The sequence below is a fragment of the Drosophila miranda genome, chromosome 4, assembly GCF_003369915.1.
Source record: "Drosophila miranda strain MSH22 chromosome 4, D.miranda_PacBio2.1, whole genome shotgun sequence".
Classification (NCBI taxonomy): domain Eukaryota; kingdom Metazoa; phylum Arthropoda; class Insecta; order Diptera; family Drosophilidae; genus Drosophila; species Drosophila miranda.
In genome coordinates, this window is record NC_046677.1 from 30,331,108 (window position 1) to 30,355,901 (window position 24,794).

General features: G+C 46.3%; 1 protein-coding gene across 1 annotated transcript in view; it reads left to right on the plus strand.

Moving 5' to 3' along the window:
- The first annotated feature begins 4,152 nt into the window (after positions 1–4,152).
- The window catches only part of LOC108163840 (putative neural-cadherin 2), a 116,948-nt gene continuing 96,306 nt past the window's right edge, over positions 4,153–24,794 (plus strand). Inside the window, exons 1-2 of the mRNA XM_017299353.2 lie at positions 4,153–5,645; positions 20,356–20,392. The gene's annotated coding sequence lies outside the window, so the exon portion shown is untranslated. The remainder of the gene's footprint in view (positions 5,646–20,355; positions 20,393–24,794) is intronic.

Below are 24,794 nucleotides of genomic sequence, written 5' to 3' on the forward strand. Positions count from 1 at the left end.
GTCCTTTGGCCGGCCCCGGGCCCTCGTCCGGCCCTGGTTCCGAGTGCTTTGCGCCGTTTGCAGTGTCATCTGGGTAGTCCTTTTTTTCGGCTGGCCTCCCAGCAAGACGTAAATGGCACTTGCTTTAAATGATTTCTTGTTTGTGTGTTTTGGCTTTCGGTTTTGGTGATTTAAAAGGCATTTTTAAAGATTTGGACGGCATTTGGGATGTGATTCATGGATGGGATTTCTCCATTTCAGAGCAGCAGAGACCATGCACTCGTCGGTTGTTATCTCGAGGAGTTTTGTCTTTTCGGCTCGAGGTAATAAATCGCACAAACTACAAATAAAATCCAGCCAATAATATCAGAGAAACACCAACAAATAGAGAAAACCAAACATCGAAAGGAGGTGAATAAAATCTTTTTACCAGATGATGACAGCATTATAGATGGGGGGGAGAAAAGAGGGCGGGACTTGAGGGCGGTGCAAGTGGGTCCCGGAAAAAATTATACACGAAAAAATAAGAAAACACAAACAGATTACCAGCAAACATGAAACGGAATGGAACGGAACTGAGGCAGGAGCCAGAAGTAGTAAAAAACGTGCGAGGAGGCGGAAAGCGAAGGAGGGAGGATGGGAATAAATAAATAAATAAATAAAATCAGGAGCCAGCACTGATTTCGTTAGAGGTTTCTCCTCCCCCCCCACGTCCTTTGTCTCTCCGTAGGGCCGTCTGGTCACCGCCCATCCACATCGCTGGATCCCTGGATCCCTGGATCCCTCTTCCTGGTCGGTTCCGAAAATGAAACCCAGCCAGGCGAAACTCAAACAATAAATGGCATAGATAATGCCCTAAAATATTCAATTAGTTTACGGCCACGTTCGCCATTTGCATTTACCGGACAAGGGGCTGCCGGTTTCGACACAACTCCAAAAACTTCAGCACCAGAAAATATCCCAAAAATTAGATCCCTCTCCCGCCCGCATTTCCACCTCTTGATATATTGTGTTGGCTGCTTTTTTTTCACCTGCTCTCCAGTCCTTTAATGGGCTGGCCATGGGGCCATGCGGCGGCTGTTGCCGTGAAATGAGAGAAACGGAAAAAATGTTGTATTCAAATATTTTTATTGCCTGCCAAGCACAAAAGGGAAGAAATATTCTTTCGAATTGAAGAGCAGCAGCAAAAAATTGAAAATAAAAATTAGGTAATGGGTGAAAAGGGAAACAAAACTCGTAGAACTTTTACAGGTCATAAACTCGGATTTTTAGCAAGCCGCTGATAATAATGAGGGGAGAGTGGAGCGGGGGAATAATGCTTCAAAAGCAGGGATAACAGGGCTCCATAATGTAAGGGATCCTAGGGGCTATTTACCTGGAGATTCATCATCAGGGCAGGTCTTGGGGCACCTTAAAGGGATTTTAAATGTATCTTTTATCCATCTTACCAATACCCAAGAAGTCCTAACCAGATCAATCTTTATTTTCCCATGAAATATTCATCCTTACGTTTTGATAGGCCACCCCTGCCGCCCCCCCAGCGAATGTGGCAAGAATCATATATGTCATCCTGCATCCATCTCACTTATCGCCGACACAGAGCCAGATACAATTCGCAATCAGTGTAGGGACATGGTATTCTACTCAGTCACTCATTATTCACGCGTTTGGCTGCTGTCGCAGACAAATTTCGGGGTTTAGCATGCACATTTGCCGAGACCCGAGACAAATTAATGCACATTTGCGATAACATCTTCAATTCAAATCACGCGACACACATCACACATTCTGCACGGGTGTCTGTGGGGGGAGGGGGGTCTGGTGGGTCTGGTGGACACATGACATATGCCATATGCCATTGAAAATCAAACGGCAACTCATTTGCTGCAGCCTCAGATGGTCTTACCTTCCAGCAAGACAACAGGGCGTTGTCGTTGTCGCTGTCTCTGCATCTGTCTCTATCTCTGTCGTTGTCGCTGTTGTTCTCCATTTGATTGTTGTTTTTCCGAGGCGCGTACATCATTGTTGCCTGGCAACGTCGCCCAGTTCCAGCCCCAAAACGCTCATTTGTGCGGCACCAAGCTGACGAAGGGGGTTTCATCTTTATTTCCATCGCATGGCAGCATCGCAGCCTCGCAGCCTCGTAAATGCGCAACAATTCGCTCAAGTGTAAATAAAGCCAGGAGCCCCGGTCTGGAGCCCGGTCTGGAGATGAGCCTAGGTTGGCGTTATTCTTTCTGCTCGCCCCAGTGGCGTCTGCGGCATTCAAATGATAAAAAAAACACACCTGCACGGACACGTTTGGGCAGGGGCGCCATGGCAACGGGAGAGACAAGGTGAATGTGTCTGATTCTGCAGTTATATTTGTAATGATGCAAAAGCAAACGGAGTCTCAGCAGAAACTGGACAGCTTAGAGACTTACATATCTCCACCCTAAGGACATTATTCTTTATAAATTAACAAACTTTAAGACGTAATCTTCCATGGGAACTTCTGTTTCATGGGAAACTTTCACCTGAACAAAGAGTATTCGCTCTTCATTTCCATCTGGCGACAGTTTTCCCGCTTTTCTGGCAGCTGTTGTAGCATGCCACGCCTCCTTTACATACACAGATATATATATAATATGTGCGAGCGAGTACATGGAGGATGAAGAGGCGACACAGTAGCATGACTGCATTGTCTGTCTATCTGTATCTGAGTCGGTGTCGGTGTCTGTGTCTGTGTCTGGGTCTGGGTGTCGCTGTTCTGTTCTGTCCTCCGCGAGGTGAACGCATTTGGCGCTCACGTGCTCCGGCATCCACTTCTGTATCTTGCTCAGACAGCAGTCCCCTGGCTGCCTGGCAGCCTGCCTGCCTGCCCGTATCCCCCATTATGTCAGGGCCCCTCAGTGTATCCGATTGTTAATGTATTTGCCTGGGCCCAAGTGGCTGCACCGATGCCAGGGAGACCTGTTTCGACGCCTCCCGCTGTCCCGTCCTGTCCTGTCACAAGGGCGGGTGTTGGGGTGTCCTAGAACCTGGCAGCATGTTGCCACTGGAGAGATAATAAGTCTGGCGTAAATTAGTTTGCCATTTTGAGTTATGAATGCGCATTTCAACGGAGTGCTGCCAGTCGGAGTGTGCACTGGATCACAATGGATTTGGCTCAGAAGACGCGCCAGTACATTTCTGCTGGGAGCTCGTATAAGTCCGAGTCGTGGGGGGGGAGGTATTTCAAGGCTGTCGGACTTAAAGCTGACTGCCACTCGGCTGTTGGCACTAGTGAATATTTCATTCTAAGGCTGAACGCATAATTAAACATTTGATGTCGACAGCCCATGTGCCGCGTTAAGGGTCCTGACTAATATGCCCAATCATAAAACTAATCCTCAAGGCACAAGGAAAACCTCATTAAAATAACGCATACGCAACGTTGTGTGTTGACAGAAACACAACCGACCCGAGCAGAGCAGAGCAGAGCAGAGCCGCACATAAAACAAGCAAACAGAGGCCATAGTTAATGTGTCTGCCTCCGTCTCTGGCTCTGTCTCTGGCCTCGACACTGGTTTTTGCGGCCAAGAAGTCCAACCAAGCGAAATTAACATAAATGAATTTGCAGCTGTCCAGAGGAAACTCGAACCCGAGAGCCCGGGGAACACTCCAGACAAATGTACAAATCACACTGACCTGCAGTTAAATGTGGCGAGACGTGTGGGTCGCTCTTAGTGTTCTGTGGGCTAAGGGCCTGCCTGCCTGCCTGCCTGAATTAAAGATGAATGAAAACTTGTGCTAACACCATATAAATCATTTATGCCATGCTAAGTCCAAGCCGAGGGCGAGAGCGAGAGCGGGAGCATGAAATGAATCCTGGCAAAGGTGCCGAGCATATTAAGTAATGCACCCAGGGACTGGGGACTGGCCTCACTTCGATCCCCGAGTCGGCTTTAAGGTTGGCGAGGCACTAACCTACAACAATACGCCAGACACGGCCGGAATGTGTGTCAGCCGAAGGGAATCGGCCCAGAACAGGGAGAGCCACGACATGCGCACTGCCCAATGGAATCCACAAACAATTCGACTGTCGGCACTCGGCTGTTAACATTGACCAAGATACGGATGGCTGTTGGCTTTGGATGCCGCAACTCCGACGCCGTTGACGCCAGCATCCCATCGTCAGTCAGGCGGCGTTGCTGTTAGCGTGCAGAACACACACCATCCTCGATACAGGGGCCGTGTCGTCCCAAGCATCCACTCCACACTCCACAGAGGCGCGTGCAATCGTCGTGATTTACCGGCGAATATTCCGTTCTGTTTGCTTTTTCCCCGTCATTGGTGCTAACTCAAGTGTCCCATAATTGACAGACCTGTCAGCGTCCAGCTCGGCGATAATCAAAGCCAAATCGAATTAAATTGAAGGAGAGAGCAAGTGGCAAAAATCGTTTCACACGGAGCGCCACAAAGTGTGTGTTTAGTGCTTGACTTGTTGCCAGAGCGCCACCGCCTCCACCTCCGCCCACAGCCGCTTTTGATGGACGGTCGTGCCTCAAATTAAATGTCAAACCGGTGGCAGCACTCCGGTCCACTAATTAGCATTGGCCGCAGTCCTGGTAGGGGCTCTGTGGCCCTATAGAGGATATTGCCAAGGCAGTTGAAAGGCGAAACACAAATCAAAATACTAATGAAGTTCCAATGCAAATGCGAGACAGAATAAATCAAAATTTCAAAAGAAAATACACTTCGTGAACTCATCAAAATATACACCAAAAAATTTAAATAAATATTCCACAAATCAAGAATCACAATAGAGATTTTTCGAAATTTATTAGTGGCGCGAGCATCAAAAGAAATTCAATAAATAACCAAACAAATAGCCCCAATAAATTCCGTATTAAACGATTATATCTTTTCATTGTACAACCGAATGAAAAAGTGAACTCCCCGGCCAGATGAATGCTGCGAATAAATCAAATTAACCAATCGAATAGTTTGTGGGATCAACAAAAAAATTATAATAGAATTTTGCATGACAAAAATATATTCAAAGGCAAAACAAAAAGTGATTCAAATTAATCAAAAGCAGCCCGACCATCTGTGTATGCGACTGTGTGTGTGTGTGTGTGTTTGTGTGTGTCTGCCATTAAAATCTGCGGCTATAATCTATGCACAATCCATAATCGCAGAACTGCGATTGTCTGGTGTTAGACCCAAATCTGTGTTAATCGGCGGAAAAAATAGCACTCTGATCGAAAATTAAAGCAAATTTCATTGACAACAAAATGGCGGAGCGCATATGAAATGCAATAAATAGCAAATGGCAAAGTTTCAAAACGGCAATAAATCGATGGCATAAATGCATTAAAGTGTGCCACCCAGTTCTCAGTTCCACAAAATACGATTGGATCTGGTCTCGCTTAATTGAGCATGCATTAAAATAATAGCGAAATATAAATTAATCCCATCATCCAACATAGAGGAATGCTTACTTAATTTGGGCTTTTGCAACATTCAAGGCCCCTGCGTAGAGCATACAAATGTTGATGCCACAATATTGCATCTGTGAGTGAGTGCGAGTGCGAGTGTGTCAGTGCGAAGGTGAATTAAGTGCTTTAATTAAATGCACGGCATTAAAACACGGACAGCTCGGATTACCTCTGCGAATACAGCCAGAAAAACGATACAATTCGGTAAGCAATTTATTCTAGATTCAATTTAAAATACTCGCAAAGCAAATCAAGCAAAAATATAACCGAATGAAGCATTTTTATGGACACTAATTGACACTATATAAATGCAGCAAAATGATAAAATAGATAACAGCTGGGGATTTTCAATCAATTCAATTTAATTTTTTCCATTGATTTATTAAATATTTTTTAAATAAGTAAATTAAATAACACAAATCTCTGTGAAAATTTCAAGTTCAGCCAAAGAAATACATATATTCAATATTCAATTATTCATTGATGCTAGACCTTCGTCGGAAAAGCCATTGAGGCTGAAATAATTTGCCAAAAAGGACAATAAAAAGTAGGAAGTGCGCAACATTTGTTTTGATTTTTATTGATTTCCCCTCGGCATAAAAGCGAAATTAATTGATTTCTAATGTTGATGCAGGGCGAAAATAAACAGAGCACTTGACAACATTCACTCAGCGTCGCAGCGTCGCAGCGTCCTGGCGGAGTGAGTGCCTATCCCGAGTTCTTTTTAAGTCCCTTCCCCAGTGTATGGTCCCTTTGCAAAGTAATTTGCCGGCTTTTTCTTGTTTTCCCGCCCCCAATCTTGGTTCTCGGAGTTTGCTTTGAGTGTTGATTTTGGGGCAGCAGTGGCAGGAGTGCCCGTGGAGCCTGCCAGCAGCTCTCCATCAAACAGCGACTTTGTTGCTATTGCATGTAATTAATTTTCCCGCTGGAAGCTGGCGTTCGTTGCCTTGGCAGCGAAACTCTGCTATAATTAATTTAAATTTAGCTTAAAATGTTTTGATATATCGTCCAGGACTTGCCTCGTGTGGCTTCTCGTCGCAGGCAACGCGCGGACAAAGAGCAAACGTCGCACAGTGCGTATACTTAATAATTGGAAGTCATGAATTCGTAATACCTTGCGCCCAGCAGCGTGGCTAAGACTTTGCTAATTGGCACCATGAATTTTGTTTAATTTTAAAGCGCCTGTCGGCGACTTTTCCCGCGGACTTTGAGGAAGTTCTGGCAAATGCAATTTTCTCAAATTGATCTCAATGGAATTTCTGCGCAAACTTTCCGAGAAATACTTTTTTCCGACCGTTTGAGTCGACTTTTCTTTATGCTGTGGACTTTCTGAAGTTTCGCTCCACAAAGGAGAATGGATTATGGACTCAGTCGGGGGAAGGCCTACAACATTTGCTTAATTGGCGAGAAGTACTTTTTCGCTGCAGTACTCGATGGGGGCATGCAACAGGAAAGGACTGGTTGGTTTTCTTCCAAAAAAGCATACCAATAAATCTGTACAGAATATCGAGAGCATCTCGTTGGAAGGCTCTTACTCCTCTTTGGATTATCATGCTGAATGCAAGCTAAGCTCGGATTACGGCGCTAATAGTCACGGCTGCAGCACTCTCCGTTGAATCGCACTTCCTTCCTCCCGCGTGCGCTGCAGCCGCAGCATCCACAGCTCCTAGCCGCACCGCAAACGGCGACGTGCTCAAGTGCATGACAAATATGTTGAGGTAAGCCGATCCAAGGCAAATGCTGCCAGTGGCAGACGGGGCAGACGTGGCAGCTCCAAGCCATGGCCATTAGCGCCACCGCATCGCTGCCTGCCAGATGCACGGGCAGCAGTCGAACGACGCTAACAATTTGTAAGTCATGTGTAAACATCATAAGTCAGGGCGTGCATTCGTTCCAATTATAAGCACTTAATGTATCTCCCGAGAGCGGAAGGCTCCCCCCAGCCCGCTCCCATCGTGTCCACGTAGGCGCATGCTGCATATATTACGCATACGCCACGTAGCACACTCTGCCAGTAATAAAAACAAACAAAATATAGCCGCATATGTATGTGTGTGTGTGCTTGTAGAGGAAGCTGTCTGAGTCCTTTTACCCGTCCCTTTACCACGGAGCTGGTTAAACAGCAGGCAAGTAATTAGATTTTTCCACATGAAACAGTCACAGACACGGACTCAAACCCACTGCCGCATTGGGGCACCCGGAAGCGAGGCAGAGCGAGTCGTGCCGAGCAGTGTGCAAATACGAGTAGTTTCAAGTGCAAACAAAGAGCCTGCCACGCCCACGAACAGCTGCTTGCCGCCCATACAATTCAATTTAAAAAAATATAAAGAAAAACCGTGGAATAGCGTGGAAAACTTTCGCTGGGAAAAACTTAATGCATTTAATGCGTGAGGGGCAAGCAAATGGATTAGTGAGCAAAAAGGAACTTTTGTTATTCCCGTTAAGCCACACAACTCAACGTACGCCGCCAAAGGAGCAGCGGCAGCGGCAGAGGCAGCCCCCCATCCGACCCACCTGCCATAAAGTAGTCGTTGTCATATATACATTGCCATATGCCACATGCCACATGCCAAAATCTCTCGAGTGCCTGCATGTGTGTGTGTGTGCCCTGCAGAAGGAAAACAAAAATATCCCAGCTCCAGAACGAGCATTGCAGCCCTTTGGGTATAATACTAGTGTGTACCCTGGATTCGTGGAACAGGTGGGTATGTTGTTGGAAACAGGCAGAATCTATACAAAGACTAGTTATGGGAAGTGCTCACAGTTTAGGCCTGGGAGAGGCTGTAGCCACAACTTTAGGGGTTCATGGATTCTACATTCTACCCAGATTTGTTCTTAGAAACAGGCAGAATGTATACAAAGACTAGTTATGGGAAGTGCTCACAGTTTAGGCCTGGGAGAGGCTGTAGAGCCACATCTTTAGGGGTTCATGGAATCCACTTTCTACCCAGATTGGTTCTTAGAAACAGGCAGAATGTATACAAAGACTAGTTATGGGAAGTGCTCACAGTTTAGGCCTGGGAGAGGCTGTAGAGCCACAACTTTAGGGGTCCATGGAATCCACTTTCTACCCAGATTTGTTCTTAGATCATTTTCTATCTATTAAACACACTCTTTTCTCTACTTCTTTGTACATAATATGGGTATTCCCAGGAAATACTTTCACCCTATCACGGGTATCTTTTAGTCGTTACCTCAAATATTTCATGCTGGTTATATTTGGGTTTTGTGCGAGTCCCAAAAAGTTATGCTTGAATCTCGCATTACACGTTCATTGTACACACATACACATACACTCTGCATATACATATATATATATCTATAGATGTGTGTGTGTGCTTGTGGAAGTTTTTTTAGCGCCCCAGCAAAAACACCTGACTGCCGAGACAGGCGGCAAGTCTATGCAAAAAAGTGAAACGAGTACTGGTGGTGGGGGGGAAAAAAACAGAGGCTGACAAAAGAATTAATAAACTTTCCGGACATTGTTTAATTACCCCAAAAGTAGTTAAAGTTGAGATGGGAAAACTGTAATTACCGAAAAGTATGGTTTTTTGATCGGTTGAGCAGCAGCGGGATAGAGAGTCCGGCTCTAGAGATACTCGTACTCGAAGGCTGGTCTTGAATGCAAATCTCTAAACAATGAAGCTTTAAATATGTCCATAGACTACTCAACTGTTTCGTGACTTTCATTGGATCACAGGTTGCCTGTATTTATGACAGACTCCATCGCAAACTTATAATACCCTGCTCTTTGGGTAAAAGACAACAAATGCTGCCCCTGAGGCAGCAGCATGTTAAGCTGCCCAAAGTTTTCGCATATCAAGTCTCTCACGCTCTGGGGCACAGATATACATGTATATTGTATGGAAAATGCATACGACGGACAGGCGGGCGGGGAGGGGAGGGCTAGGCAGCTGCCTCAGGTTGAAATTTTAAAGTCCAATTTATGCATATTTTAAATAATATGGACTTTAGTGCATATGCAACCGCACAGAGGAGCTCAGCGTGTGCTGCATCTTGGTATTGCAGAAGGTGAAACGCTGGAAGGCTTTGTGTTTTTGGCTCTAGACAGCAGGACAGCGGGACAGCAGGACAGCAGGACCCGGCTTCTTTTGTGGCAAAATATTCGAATATTCTACTCTGTGTGCACATAGCAGATAAAATAGCTGCACATAAATCATGTCATGGCCGAGATAAAGAGCGAAAATAGTCTCTCTTTCTGCACTATTCGGGGACAAAAGCGTAGGGAGGGGTGAAGCAAGTGAAGACTTGGACAGGGGACTAAAGAAATACACAGGACTCTGTTTGATTCGGACTGCAGAATGCATTTGTAAAGGTCAAGCGGAATGGATCCACAGAATATAATTGAATTACCTTTGAGTGGGGTCCGAGGCGGGGTCGCTGAGGGGGGAGCACCTGCAAGATAATATATGGAAAAACATGAGAAAGAACTTTGAACAATCAGTGGATATACAGGCAAAAGAATAGTCATGCAATTTAATCATAATTTTCCTTCTTCTCGTTCGAACTCTCGTTCGAATCGCATTCGATTCCCCCCACCCCCAACCCAACCCATCAAGTTCTCCCCAAGTGTGACGCTAATCCCCAAGTAATTGTCTGCTTAGCGCTTACTGCCAATTTATTGAGATTTTTTGTGCTTTTCCCCTAGCGTTTTCGCTCTCACCTGTCGCACGTCGTTAACTATGTCGAAAGTCCTTGGCCAAAACCCAACCCAACCCCAGCGCAGAGCCCGAGAATATGGTTGAAGTTTAGCTGGAAATCCCTGGCACACATAGTTATCACGTCGCAAACTTTGCACACTTCAATTTTTATTATGCGATTTTATTTATTTTGATTTTGCCCAGGGGAAACTTTTGCGACCCGATAGACAGGGAGCGTCTAATGATGTTAACAGGCAACGGCTTATCCGCCGAGCGAATCATCCAAGGATTTAATAAGTTTGATGAAGTGAGAGTGTACCTGGGAACAGGGAACTAGGATCACGGATCTGGGAACATGAACATTAAGTAACTTGTGCGGAAAGTTCAGGGCTTTGGCCCCCATTTTCCAGATGCTTTTCCCCGGTCCACTCGGCGCTCGAGTCGGTTCTTAATTAATACCAGGCGTGTGCTGAAATCAACAGTTTCTCTCTTGCCGAATTTTCCCCCTCCCCCGCTCCACCCGCCCCCTCAACCAATGAACTGTCCTGCACTTAATATATTTTTCAGTTTTTTTCGGTCTCTTTTCCTTGCGAATTTTGCCCCATATGCAATTTCAATTTTCTCATAAGGTAAGAGGAAAATGCAATTATTTTTGCGCCACTTTTGCACCCACTTCACACTGGGGGTGGTGGATCCATGTCCTTTGGTGCTGCTTCACCTACAGCAGGAGGACCAGCAGCTTCGGGCGGCATTGATGGTCATAAATTTTTAAACAACAGAAATTACAATTACTGACCGCGCCAACAGCAGCAGCAGCAGCAGCAGCAGCGGCAGGGACCCAGGGAGAGTGCAGAGAAAATTGTGAAAAATGCATAATGAAAGCAATCCATATTAAAAATATAAATCACGCACTGCGCCAAGGATTCAACAGGACAGGATGATTGCAGAATGGCGGATGCAGGACTCGGCCTTCAGGACATGCAGCATATGCAGGACTCTCTCTGGGAACAATAATCATACGGCCAGCTGTCAGTCAATGCGCCTGCGGCCCGGAGTCTGGTCAAATAATTAATTGGCTACATTATGGCACTCGGTCCTCAAAGACTTGGCCGCGCTGAAAGCGACAGGCCATGTGTGGGCGGGTGTGGGTGTAAAAGACAAGGGGGGAAAACCGAAGTGAGCGGCAGAGCCAGAGCTGGAGCCACCTGTCAGTGGCATTCATTCCCTGTCATCGTCATCGGCCTGCCTCTGCCACCATTATGGGGCATAATTTTCAACTTGTTGTGGTCGCCCAATTGCCGTTCATTAAACGCGCGTAATTGTGGGCAAAGTGGTTTGGCACTCGAGTGCCCCGCCACTCATTCGGCGGTCGAGTGGCGCCCGCGCAAGTCTTCGCGGGCTTTTCGCCCGCAAAATAAGAACAAAACGAATGGCATTTAATTGCCTTGAAATTAAATAAAGCTCTCGGTGCGCCACAATTTGGGCTCTGTAGCAAATTAATTGCAAAAGAATGCACCATTAGCTCTGCGGGAAAACATCAATTGCCATATTATGAACTACGAACTCTGTAGTAATATATTTCTCAGAATTTAATACAATTTGGGCAGAGAATTTCCACAGCTACAAAGCTCTGATTGGCTGATTCTGGTTCCGAAAAAAGACCAAAAAATAACAGAGTTCCCAAAACTAAAAATCCAATTTCGAGCCTGCTCTGTTATGCTGTATATTAATTAATATATTTCTCGTATCAATATTCAGCTTTTGCCGTTTGTTGATGTTCTGCCCGTTCGACCGAATATATTTATTTATTTTAAATTCAGCCCCAAGGAAGCCCGGCAGCTGCATTTTCCTGGGAGCGAACAAAATTTCTGCACTCTGGCTTAGAGAAAAGTCAAGACAGAGAGATGCCAGGGACAGGAGCGAGGACGAGGACGAGGACCCAGACCCAATGGATATTAGCCTGCATTCGGAGCAGCTGTTGTGCCATTGTCGCTGGGTCTGTCCTTGTTTTTATAAGCTTTCTAGCATGTAATCAGTTAGGGATATTCATGGGCATGACTATGATTTTAGTCCGCCCGAAACGCACACAAATACGTGTACATGGACGTGCACATGTACATGGATGTCTGGCACAGATTTGTACATGGCTGTGGGGGCCATTGGCTGGCGCCAAGTCCCAGCAAGAAATCCAAGGAAGGATAAAAAGAAGGACACGGGCCAGAAGGCTGCAATGCCATGCAAATCCTGCTGAGCAACAGAACTCAACATGAGTGCTGAGCGATGGAGCCACTTGCTCTGCGCCGGGTCCTGGCTCATCAACAACATCCATGTCCAGCGGCAGGGCGAGGATGTGTGTGTGGGGGCTGGCTGGCCCTAAGTCCATAATCAGGCGATTTGCAGGCATTACCGAGGGGCCAGCGGCCCGGCCTGTTGTCGTACGTCAGCTTTTGTCCATGGTTGATCATTTGCTGCACACTGGATTCTGTTCCTAATACTCTTGAGAATGTCTTGGCAGGTCTGGGCACACATGGAGCGGCACTCTACTTATGGAGGCTGGGCTGTGCCGTCTCTGATTGGTTGCCGGGATCTGGTGCAGCTCCTGCTCGTTCAATTTGCTTATGCAACAGACTTGCTTAACTGCAGCTTTGTCTTAATGTTTTTGCTCTCCCCCTTTCTTATCGGAGCCACTAATCTAAGGTGGACCGCAAAAAGGGGCCGGCAAACTGTCATCTATCTTCTGGCCTTATGGAAATCCGTTTTCCCACTTCTTGGGACGGCTTTTCCTTTCTTTTGCTCGCCTTTCGTGTCTCTGCCTCTCGGTTTTTTGTCCTTGGTCCATGGTCCATTACTAAAGTACAGGACTCGACTTTTTATGGCTCCTCACTGCATATGCTGACATCTTGCACAATTTCCAGCAGAGTCCGCTTCTTTCAGCTTTCATTACGTCTCTCCCTGCACTTGCCACTGTCACTGCCATTGCCATTGCCCTTATTTTCTTGTTACACTTGCTCCAAGAATTATTGCCTTTTGCATATTCCACTTTATTCTCCGACTCTCTCTTTGATACTGTCTCTGTCCCTGTCTCTCTGGCTTGGTTCTTTTTTCCACAAAAATGGCAGCTGACACTTGCGTTTAACCGCACAGATTTGCCCCTAGTACGCATATACCCTTTCCTTTCTCTACCCTACACGAGTATCTCCGTCTCTTTCTGCTCCTCTGTGGCCTATCAAATTGCGGTCCATCTGTTTGTACGTTCATTCGAAGGCAGGTTGTAATTGTCGTTTGTATTACCACCGAAACGACGACAGGCCCCAGCCTGGCTCCGACTTTGGGGCGTTGTGATTGCGGTTTCTCTACCTTTTGCTCACACTCTGTCTCCACCTTTTCCTAAATCCTTCTCCTTCTGTGGTTCTCCCCTAAAAAGTGAACAAAAAGCTTGGAATTCAATTAAGCCGAGAGATTTCCTGTAGGCCTTACACTTCAATGACTTGTCTTTAAGGATCTTCGCTCTATATAAACACCGAAATTGACGTAAAGTTAATCTGTTCCGATTTGTAAATGAAACTGGATGTTATTCCCATTTTATTTGGCATTCTGTATACATTTGCATCCAATTTGAGCCCAGTTTTCGGCTTCTGATGGGTTTTTGAATGGGTTCGGACTGCTTACACGTTTGCTTGCTTCGGCTGAAAAGCCAAAAACAATTTGCATTTGCCCTCCCCCCACTCGGAGTCCTGCCACCCTTCTCCGTTTCCAATATTTTTCGATGGCCCACACGGCGTATGATGAATTTTTTGTTACTGCCACGCCCCAGCACACTTGCAACCGCCTCAAAAGTGGGGCATAGTGAATAGTTTTCTTCTTTTTTTTTTGGAAAATGTATACATTTTTTGTGTATTTTTTGAAGGAGAGTTAGTTGCAAAAATTTTGCATACCCTGCAGGATTTTCAATGGGGTGAGTGGGGGACTCTTCCACAGGGTACTCTCCTCGTTGAGTCCTTCATTTTTGTTGGGGTTTTCAATAAATTTTTGCTTTCGTGTTATTTGAACTCCATCTGGCAGATTTTTGTGCTGGGCATATGAAAAATACCCCAGGATTGGTTTGAATTTTGTATTCCAAGGCACTCAAAATACACAAAATAAACAAATTACACAAAATACATTTCCGATACAAGCGAAAGGTTTCCCGTGCTCTTTAAGGTCATGTTTTTTAGGCCCTGTTTAACTTTCTAATCATCCACTCGAACATAAAGTCCAAGGGTAAATGGCTTAGAAAATGTTCGCCAACAATTGCCATAAATAAACCTCAGTTCCCTGCCACCATCTTGCCACCAGTCCTGGGACCTATTGATGATGACAAAGCCGACAATACGCAAATAAGATTTGGCTCAAAAATTTATTTAATTTCATTTTATTGGATGAAAGTCAAAGGCGACGCAAGTCGCCAGACAGCCTGACAGCCAGACAGCCAGACTAAAGAAAACCCCCAAGGGGTGGGCTGCCCCGCAGGAAATGTGTGGGGGGGGGGGAATGTTTTCCAAAGACCAGCGCGAATCCAATGCGAAATCATTAATCTTTTCCCGCTGAATCAGCTCAAAGAGCTTTGCCCCCAAGAAGCAGAACTTCTGGCGAGACGGGAAAAATAAACAAAATAACCAATTTGATGCCAAGTCAAAAGCAGGCCAAAAGCAGAGGGCGGCTCCGGTCTGGGCTGGCCTGGTCTTTGAGCCATTTGCAAATGAGTCGCCAGCATAATGACCATGTAGCTATTTACTCGAGAACAAATTGCAAACCATTTTGCACACTCCATTGACTTCGGTTTTCGGTTTTTCCTCCTCTTTCGGTGGATTGGGGCCTGTTCAATTTTCATTAATTTACTTATAATTATTTGCTGACATTTTCATATTGACTTTTTCCAAGGCCTCCTCAGCGCCGCCTAAACAATTGAAATTAAAAATTCAAACGGAAGTCGGGGACCCGGCAAATTGGTTCTTTTTTCCCTCAGCAACAATAAAAAGAGGATCAAAAAAATGAAAAATATGCGCCTGTTAACTTGTTCATTACCCTAATGGAGCGCTTTTCCATGCATTCTTCTTCGTAATATCCCCTGCCCATTCCCATTCCCATTCCCATTCGCAGTCCCTCACACACATTTCGCATCCCTTTGGCCTTTTCTTGTTTTTTTCCCTGTTGCCTTCTTGGAGTCTGCCTTCGTCGAGATGTTGTCCTTTGGTTCGTTACACTTGTGTCTCTCTCGCATTGTGTGGGGCATGGGGCATGGGGCATGGGGGGCAGGGGACAGGAAACATGCCTGTCTGCCTTAATAGAGTGAAATTCCTCACTGTTGTATATTTCATTTAAATGACATTTTAATTAATGTCAACAATTTTGCTATTGCCGCAAGTCGACGCACTCATTATGACGGCCCTTCGGCGCACATTTTCCTGTCTGACGCCTTAATGTGGTTATTTCTAATTAGATATTGTCATTAAAATATGGAATTCGTTGAAGGGGCCCACTGCAGCTGTAGTTATCACCTTTGCTTATTGCTTGTTGCTTGGCTACGAAAATTAATAAATAAATGGCAAGAAAACTGGCATTCCATGGAGAAAAACTCAAAGCAAAGTCAAGTACTAATCACAGCTTAGTGTCTGGATTAGACCCAACCCAGGTCTCTGCTGACAATCGAAGGTTTTCCAAAAGCAGAGACAGAATTTCAAATGCCAATACCCCCCTCCCCATTCAGGGCACCATCAAATTATACACAAGAGACCGACAAAATATAAAACGAAACGGAAAGGGACGACTCCTTTCTTCCATTTCGGTTGGAAAACTTTTAGTTACAATAAATTATATGCAACAGTTTAAGGGGGGGGCACAGAAGCCCCAAACGAAGCCAGAAAGAGTTAACGACGAGGCTGTGAGGGCGGACCCTCGACATGTTTTTCGGGGCCAAATAAAGCACTTGAGGGAATTGCACATAAAACGACTGACGGATGGGGTCTCGGGCCCTAGGCCCATCATTGGCATGTGGCGAAAAAAATCTTTTCATTTGGGAAATGCCAAATATTTGCAGGTAAAAAATAGAAGACGGCAAAAAAAAGGGACAAATCCCAATATGCCAGGCACTTTATTGCAATCCCTTTAAATAAGTTTTTCCCTTGCTTAATTTTTGTTGCTTTCTACCTGGGCCCGGGACATGACCAGGACTCCTCCTTCACGTGCAAATGCGCCAAACACTTGCCATGTTCCCCCCCTTCGAATCCTTTCTCTTTTGGCTCCCGGCAAAGGCAAATAAAATATGGAATTACTTAGCGGCTCTGTCAGAGCGTAGACACTGGGATTGTGTGCGTCTCTCTATTTGCTGGCGGTTGCCTTTGTGCCCCGCCACTGTGTTGGATTTTATTTGCACTGATGTGATTTGTTTAGAGCTCTCCACTCTCTCTCTCGAAAGCATACAAATGTCCCATATGTCAGGTTGTCTTTAAATTCTCGTTGAGAGTTCTCCGACTTTGAAGGGGAATAGCAGCAGCAGCAGATGATGTGTTTTGAGGGGGGGGGGGGGGGGGGGGGGGGGGGTGGATTGGGCGACTAAGTGCTACACATGTATGTGCTCTGGCAGGGCTTTAAAAGTAATTTTTCCCGTGTTTGTTCCAATTGTTTTTGCACTTGAATCGCAAACAGCTGCACACCCGGCGTATGATTGATATTTGCGTGCTGCAAAAGACAAATCTTTTTCGCAGAACTTTCCCATTAGAACAATCTTCTTATCGCATCAATAATTTACGAGTACTCGCGGATTTTAATCAAAATCACGAATAAAAACTTTGCAAACTTTTCTCTACTATCGGGAATTATTTCCGTTTTGCGTTTTCCGTTTTTCTCATTAAAAGTGAGGAGCGAAAAAAAACTTTTGGCCGCTCGGCGAATAAATTTTTGTATTAAAAACGTTTTTCGTCTGACAAAATTCTGCACGCTTCATAAAACTGTGGCATATAAATAAAATTTTCATAAGAAAGGGCCGGGAATTTCCTTTGTAGAGGGTCCTCCGCGGGAGAAGGGTTGCCGCGAGGCCTGAGTATCTGAGAAAACTCATCAGAGATTCAGCATGCGTGGTTCTTATGAAAACTTGATGCCTTCGTGATGACACTCATTGTCTTGAGTGAAAAGTGTGGCAAATGACATGAATGGAGCCCTCCCCTCCCCAACCCACCCCTCCTTCTGTTCGGTGGAAATTTCAAGCATAACTGGCAAAGCTTTTATAAAATTGCCAGAACACCCACACAATTCAGTCGCGGCCCGATGCCTTTTGTTCGGAGGCCCCTCTTTTTAAACATTTGCTACACATTTCTACCGAACGGCAAATGACTTTCAAGCTTTCATTTCCTTTTCATTCTCGGCTCCGCCGGAATCCACTGCCTCCCACTGTCAGGTGTCCTCCCTCTCTCCTGTTCTCTCTCCTGTTTTGCTGTGCTGTTTGTTTCTTTCAGTGCATAAAAAGTTTTCTAATGAAAAATTCAGCTGCTTGTGCTGGCCCCTGAAATGACTCTGAAACGATGACGACAACGCCAACGACCACTCAGCCTTCTAAAAGATATACTGGAAGTGGAGCTAAACTAATGCTCTGCTAAAGTTTTGCTTATGAAAATGCTGGAGTGACCAGATAACTGGCAAATGTCGTATTCAGGAAAGCACTCCCTTAAGCACCCTGAAGCCGCCTCCAATTGCGAGATGAAAGGTAATCAAATTGCAGTTGCTAGTTTACAGGGCAAGTTTTCACTAAAAAACTTTTAAAGTTTTCGAATCCTGAAGGTGACACAAATGGAAATTAAGTTTCGCTTATAAATGGATTTATTCCGCGTGGAATTCGAATTTATTTAATTATGTCCAAGCGTGTTTTTGTGTCAGGAGTTTCGAGAGTACAATGGAATTTATTGAAGTGTTGGCTTAAATAAAATATTGAGCCGCCTCTCTTTCCCCTTTATCAAAGACATTTTCTCGATTCTTGTTCAAAATTAATTTGATTGTAGTCAAAACATGAAAATTTCATTAAAGCCTGTGCCACTGCGACTACCATCCGCATAATTTATAAAGTGTCGAGCTGAAAACTGCCCAGCATCCTCCAGAAGGAGCAGGAGCAGCAGCAGGAGCATCCAAGCAACCAACCAACCAACAAATCCGTCCATTTATCCATTGAGTGAAGGTCCAGCTCCGGACCATAACAAGGCGTAACTTACAGCGCACTTGAAGGGCCAGAGAATGAAGCAATTTTAATTTTCTGCTCTTGGCCGGGTAGTAAAACATCAGCAGGACCAGCAGTAGCAACAAGCCCAAGATAAAGATGAAAATGGGCTGGGGGGATGGGGGGATGGGGGGGAGAGTGCCTCGACTCTGAAGTTTTTGCAGTCAAAATGCAGTGGGTGGGTCCTAAAGTGTTGAGCTTCATAAATAAAGACGGGGAAACCGAAACGAATGGCGGCGGCGAGTGAAAGAGGAAGGATGTGGTGAAGCTGGTGGCGGATGAGCGGCAAACTTACACACAGCCATCGCTGGCTGTGTTGTCCAGTGTAAAAGCATATTTTCTGCTTTTAATTGCAATATATTCTTTTAGACAAAATGACTGATGATGGCAGGGCTCTCGCTCGCTCCTTCATCGCTTCTCTGGCACTGGCACCAGAAGCAGAAATATATTGCCATGAAATTTGCAGATGGCACAGGAAACGGAAACCCGACGGAGACAGGCATGTCTCCACGCTGGCAAACTCCGTTTGACTGCTAAATGAACAAGGAAAACCCATTCACCCCACGCTCTCTTCCGACGATTCCTCTGGAAAAACTTACTCAAGGCAGAGCTCCGGAGGCGCTGCGGTTGCTGGTCATTGCGGTCCTTGTTGTTCTTCGCCTGCTGATGGTTTGTATCCGTTCTCGAATCCTTTCCCCGTCTTCGGGCCACAAATAACTCAGAGATACACAGGCAGGGATGAGCGGCTCTGCTCTAAAAAGGCCTCTGCGTCTGCCTCTGCCTCTGCCTTTGTCTTGGCCATCGCGACCGCCATTTTGGATGATGAATAAATGAAGGCCTTTGTGTTTTTGAGCGTGGCCAAGAGAGAAAATTTACCACTTTCATTTACTCGACATGCATTTCTCATGGGTCCCCCCTCCCCTCCCCTTCCCTCAGCCCGGAATGGAATAATTAAAATGCTCTCTCTGCCCACAAAGCCGTGGCACATCTTTAAACCTTCAGATCTGCTGGGGATTATGCAGTTTTGAATTAATTTATAAACATTTTTTGCGGATATCTATCGTCTGCTTCAAGTATGAACTACAGCGCTCATTACTCAGTGAAGTTCCCTCCTCATTCACTCTCGCCGGCTTTTATATAAATTCCATAATTTATTTCGCACTGAGTTTTCAGCTTTTCCGAGCGGCAGGCAGCCAGACAAAAGAGAGCGAGAGAGCGAAGAGCGAACAAATTTTCGCTGAACTGCAAAAATGGCAAATCGCTGAGAAAACTCATAATTTTCAACCGTCTGCCATGCTCTGAAGGCGGCGTAAATTTTATTATTGGCAATGCCAAATGCACGGACACCCAACCCCTCCCCCAACCCCCATATGAAACTACAACAAAGTTTCGGATAAAGTTTCATTATGCTATATATATTTTTTGCTGGGGCTATCCAGGGCCCCCACCCGCCCAGGCGCCCAGCCGCCCAGCCACCCGCTCAAACAGATGATTAATGAAGCTTTGAAAAGTTGAGTGCAAATTTAATCAAGCGCACAAGCAAATCGAAACAATTGGAGTAAAAAAATGTAGGAGAACTTATAATAAGCTCGAAATTGGAACAATATGCAAAGGGGCAAAAAATATAAGAGCCTGAAATGGAATCGGCAAAATATGCAAAGAGATAGAGAGACAGAGAGAGAGGGAGAGGGAGAGCATCGAGCTTAGAAATAAATTATGCCATAAGTAGGACTTTGGCGCTCTGTGATTTATTACATGATTTTCGACATGTATTTATATTGTTTTTGTGGGTCTGGTGTGGGGATTGGGAGAGGAGTGGGGTCTGGGAGGAGAAGGAGTAATGAATTATGCAAATTTCTAGCGGGGAAAATACGAGTAATGTTAGATTCTTTCACAGATAAAGGCAATTATTAAAGTTTTACAAATTAACTTCACCAGATAATTTATTAATTAAAAACAACCTGTAGATATGTAAAAAATAAATAAAAAATCTACCTTTTTCTACTTGCAGTTTACTTCCGAAATACACACAAATAGAGGCGCAAAATGTGAGTTATATTTATGTAAAATTAAGGGAATTTTATATCTGATTATCTCTGAAATTATCCCCTGAAATCTATGTAAATTCGATAGTCTCTTTAATTCCTTGCTGTCGAACAGTTAAACCCGCTTCTAAAATCCAAATTAAAGTCCTTCTTATCCCTCAATTAATGTTGAACTGCAGTTCAAACCCCCCTGATATTTCCAGTGAAAATCTTCGCCTCGAGTTCCTCATATCAGGACCCTCTTCAAAATATTATAGGGCCACTCTCTCAGCCTCAGTGTGGCGCCTGAACCCTTTTCTCGGGCACGTGTTTCGAATCGAATAGAACGAAAAAAAACCCCCTCTGGAATGCTTCAATCATTAAAGACAACTCCATTCATCATGCGGACCCTCCGATGGCTGTCTGTTTTATATATAAATTTCATTAAACTTTATTGGCTCCTCCCGCGTCCTGCCACGTGGATGCCCCCCAATAATCAAGTGGCCGTTTTATGCGTATTTGTTCCGTGACGTATTCATGAGCACCAACTAACGCCATCAATTTTGGGCCAGCACAGAGACCTCCCTCCGACAGGGCATGACAGGCTGGGCCTAACTTTTGGCATTTCTCGAGGCGCCCAGAGCCCAGCCCCAGTACGACCTGGCAGCAGGATCGTGTTAGTGGGGGCCCTGGCCTGGCTTCTGGCCCAATTATTATCATAATGCCAAATGAAGATGACAACATTGACAGCGTGTTGGGTGAGGAAACTTTTAATGATACTGTTAAGGTTGCTGCCCGAACTTGAGGGCCAATTAATCACTGCTGTTCGGGACCTGTTCCACCTTCCACCTTCCGCCAGTGTCTCGGTTTGAGTGTCACTTAATTTTTTTATGATGCCCTGGCAGTCCTACAGAGCCCGCCCCCGCCCCCGTCTCGGCGATGGGAAACGCTTTCACGTTCAATTGTTTTATGCCGTCTGCGCTTTGAGGTTACGAGTGGCCTCTATAAAGTGTTTCCCCCCCAGTCACAACCACAGAGAGTCGAGACCTAGCCGCCCCCATCCCCAATCTCCTTGGAGCGAATTGTTGTCGAGACTTTCGAGCAATTTTGAGTGGCGGGGCAGAAAGTTTTCTGTGTTGGCCGAGAATGAAACCGTCAATTTGCCGCAAATATACGTATACACCCGTACAGTGCGCACAGGGTACGGTGTACGGTGTACGGTGTACAGTAAGGGGTAGGGGGTAGGGGAGGGGAAATGTACCAACTACGAGAAGTTTTTAATGGCCATTGAGGCCAGTTTATGCAGCTGCCACGCCCGACCCGCTGCCCCTCCGTTTGCTGGCATGTATTATTAAATTAGTTGCGGGCGATTTGTGGTAATTAGGGTGAAATTTAATAGCTCTTCGAGGGCACTCACAGAGGGATACGCTATCAAGATGACATCTCTGTGGGGTCCCATTAGCCGGCATCAGGGAGGGCATCATCGATTAGCCCCCACAAACACACATCTCTCGATTCATGAGGATCTCTGCATAAGCTCCAGTATCTATAAATTGGAAACATAAATCCCATCAGGTGAACAATCCTCTTGGAGGGGGGAGGCAGAGGGCATGCGAAAATCTGTGCGTGCATGATGCTGAATCTTATTTGTGGCATCACCATCATCGCCATCATTTATTTATGCGTGCCACAGCGTTGCATGGCTGCATCTAAGGACGACAACATCTGGGCGGACTTCTCTCTGGATTCACGCGGTGTTAATAACACGTCAACATGCAGGGGCACACGCACACGCCCATCGAGAGATGGGATCCTGTCACCTGGCACTCCGCCGGCGGAGGAGTGGCCTATGAGTGCGCTCGGAAGAATGCAGGATGACAGCGGCTGCAGCTAAACGCATTTAATGGCCATCGCTGTCGTCCTAGACCGCCCTCCCGCTGGGTGCAGCATCTCCAGGACATGCTTCGCCTTGCAAATTGCAATTAATTAATTGAAGTGCTTGAGCTGCTGCCGCCGCTGCTGCTGTTGCAGCCACCGCGTTGCCTATTAATTTCTGCACAATGCCGGTGGCTCACGGGCTCCTCTGCCCCACCGCTTAAATGGCTGTCCTCCCCACTCGAGGAGCACCAACAAGACACCAACGCCACACTCTCGTGTCTTATTTATGTGTCTTGTGGCAGAGGCCCACACACACAAGTGGGGCATGCTTTCTTAACGGGTTAAGTAGCAGTTGCCTTCGCAGATTGAATGGCAATGGAAAACTCTCGCTTACGCCTGGATGTCAATGTCTCGAATGAGTCGTTCTTGAATTGCATGTCCACAATAGTCCCATTTAAGCGGATCTTCCTTAACGAAGGCGATTCAGCAGGCGCCCGGATTGGCCCAATTATAAAGGATAATATGGTAAATCAATGAGAGAACGCGCCAGGTGCAGGGGTGGGGGAATAATCAGGCATAATACCCGACGTAATGAACGTATCTACGCGTACGAGAATGGCTTTAATTAATTTTCATCTTGGCCAAGGCTGAGAGGAATGATCGAAGCTGGGAATATCCTCTGGCGGATATTAAATTATTTTTCAAACATTTATTTCTGTGGAATTTAAGGGATTTAATGGAGTCTGCAGCCATTGGTGCATTCTAAAAGACCTTCTCCTGCAGAGGGTATCACAGGCATGTGGCATAACATTTCAATACTTTGGTGGCATAATAAAATAAAGAATTTCTCAGAAATACTCACAAGAAGAAGTGCCAAAGAGTATTTAAGCATAATTTGCTCCAAATTCCTGCCACCTGTGTGCGTGTTTTTTTTTTTTTTTTTTTTTTTTTTTTTTCTGTATTAACTCTTAATTTTATTAAATTTTATAAGCCTGGGACTTAACTAAAGCTAGACGGGAGCTGTATTGAGTTGGAGAGACCGGCAGGAAGTTCCGGGTCTCTGCGGGACGGCCGCAAAGCATTGCTTCGCAGGGACCATGGTTCCTCCTAGCCACTCTCGTTCCTACGGCGCTCGCACCTACGCAGCTCCTTCATGGCGCCGGCTGCAAAGTTGCTCCAGGCCGACCATACCATGGGGTCTTCCACAATCTTCTCGATCAGGTTGTTCGGCGTGAGCTGCCCGCCGGCGGCTCGCCACAACTCCTCCCTAATAAGTGAGAAGCGCCCGCATTGAAAAATGATGTGCTCAGCGTCTTCAGTGGCGTCGCCGCACCACGAGCAGTTCGGCGAGTTCTCGTGGCCGAACCTCCAAAGGTAATGGCTGAAGCAGCCGTGTCCGCTCAGAAGCTGTGTGGAATGGAAATTGACCACACCGTGTCGCCTGCCGATCCAATATCGGACATCCGGAATCAGGCGGTGTGTCCACCGTCCTTTATCAGAGCCGTCCCAGCGGCTTTGCCATGCTCTGAGGCTTCCTTCACGGGCCTGCTTGCGCGCGTCTCTCCTTGCCGCGCCGGCCCGGATGGCCTCGGCCACGGCCCTCTCCTCAAGCACCAGAAGGTCAATTGGAAGGACACCCGCCAGGACTAGGGCAGCGTCGTCGGATATGGTCCGAAAGCCGCAGCAGATCCGGAGCGCGCAGAGGCGATGAGTGGCTTTTACGCCCCTAGCGTAGCTGGCAACTTTAATTCCATCCGCCCATACGTCTGCTGCATAGGTCATGGCTGAGCGGACTACACTGGTCAGCAGAATCCTCCTCTCCTGCTTCGGGCCACGGGTGTTCAGCAGTATTCGGAACAGCGCCCGACTCGTGTTTGCCGCTTTCTCCTGGACGTAGCTTAGGTGTTCACGGAAACTGAGCCTGGTGTCGATCATCACGCCCAGATACCGAATGGCTCGTTTCGACGATAGTCTCTGGTCGCCAACCCTGATGTGAGCGGTCTCCACAGTCGAACGGGTGCTCACCAATACTGCCTCGGTTTTATGAGCGGCTATCTCTAGTCCCGCAGAGCGGAGCCAGTCTGCAATCAGCTGGATTGCGGTGTCACAATTTGCTTCGACGACGTCCAGGTGCTTGGCCACCACCGTCAGGGCGACATCATCTGCGTAGCAGGTTAGCTGACATCCGCCTGGAAGAGCTAATCTCATGACTCCATCGTAGGCAATGTTCCATAATAGGGGACCCATCACTGATCCTTGGGGAACTCCTGCCGTTATGCCGTGAGTCTGCGCGCCGGCCTCCGTATTATACTCCAGCAGTCTTCCCGCGAAGTAGCTCCTTACGATTTCCTGAAGGTATTGGGGTACACCGCGCCGGTTAAGTGAGTCCAGGATGCACTCCCACTTCACCGTATTGAAGGCGTTCCTGATGTCTAGGGTGACAATCAGGCAGTATTCCTTCTTGCCGCCCTTCCATCGAGTTCCCTCCACTGCCTTGGAGGCTATGTCAACTACCCTGCCTATGGCGTCCACCGTTGACCTCCCACTC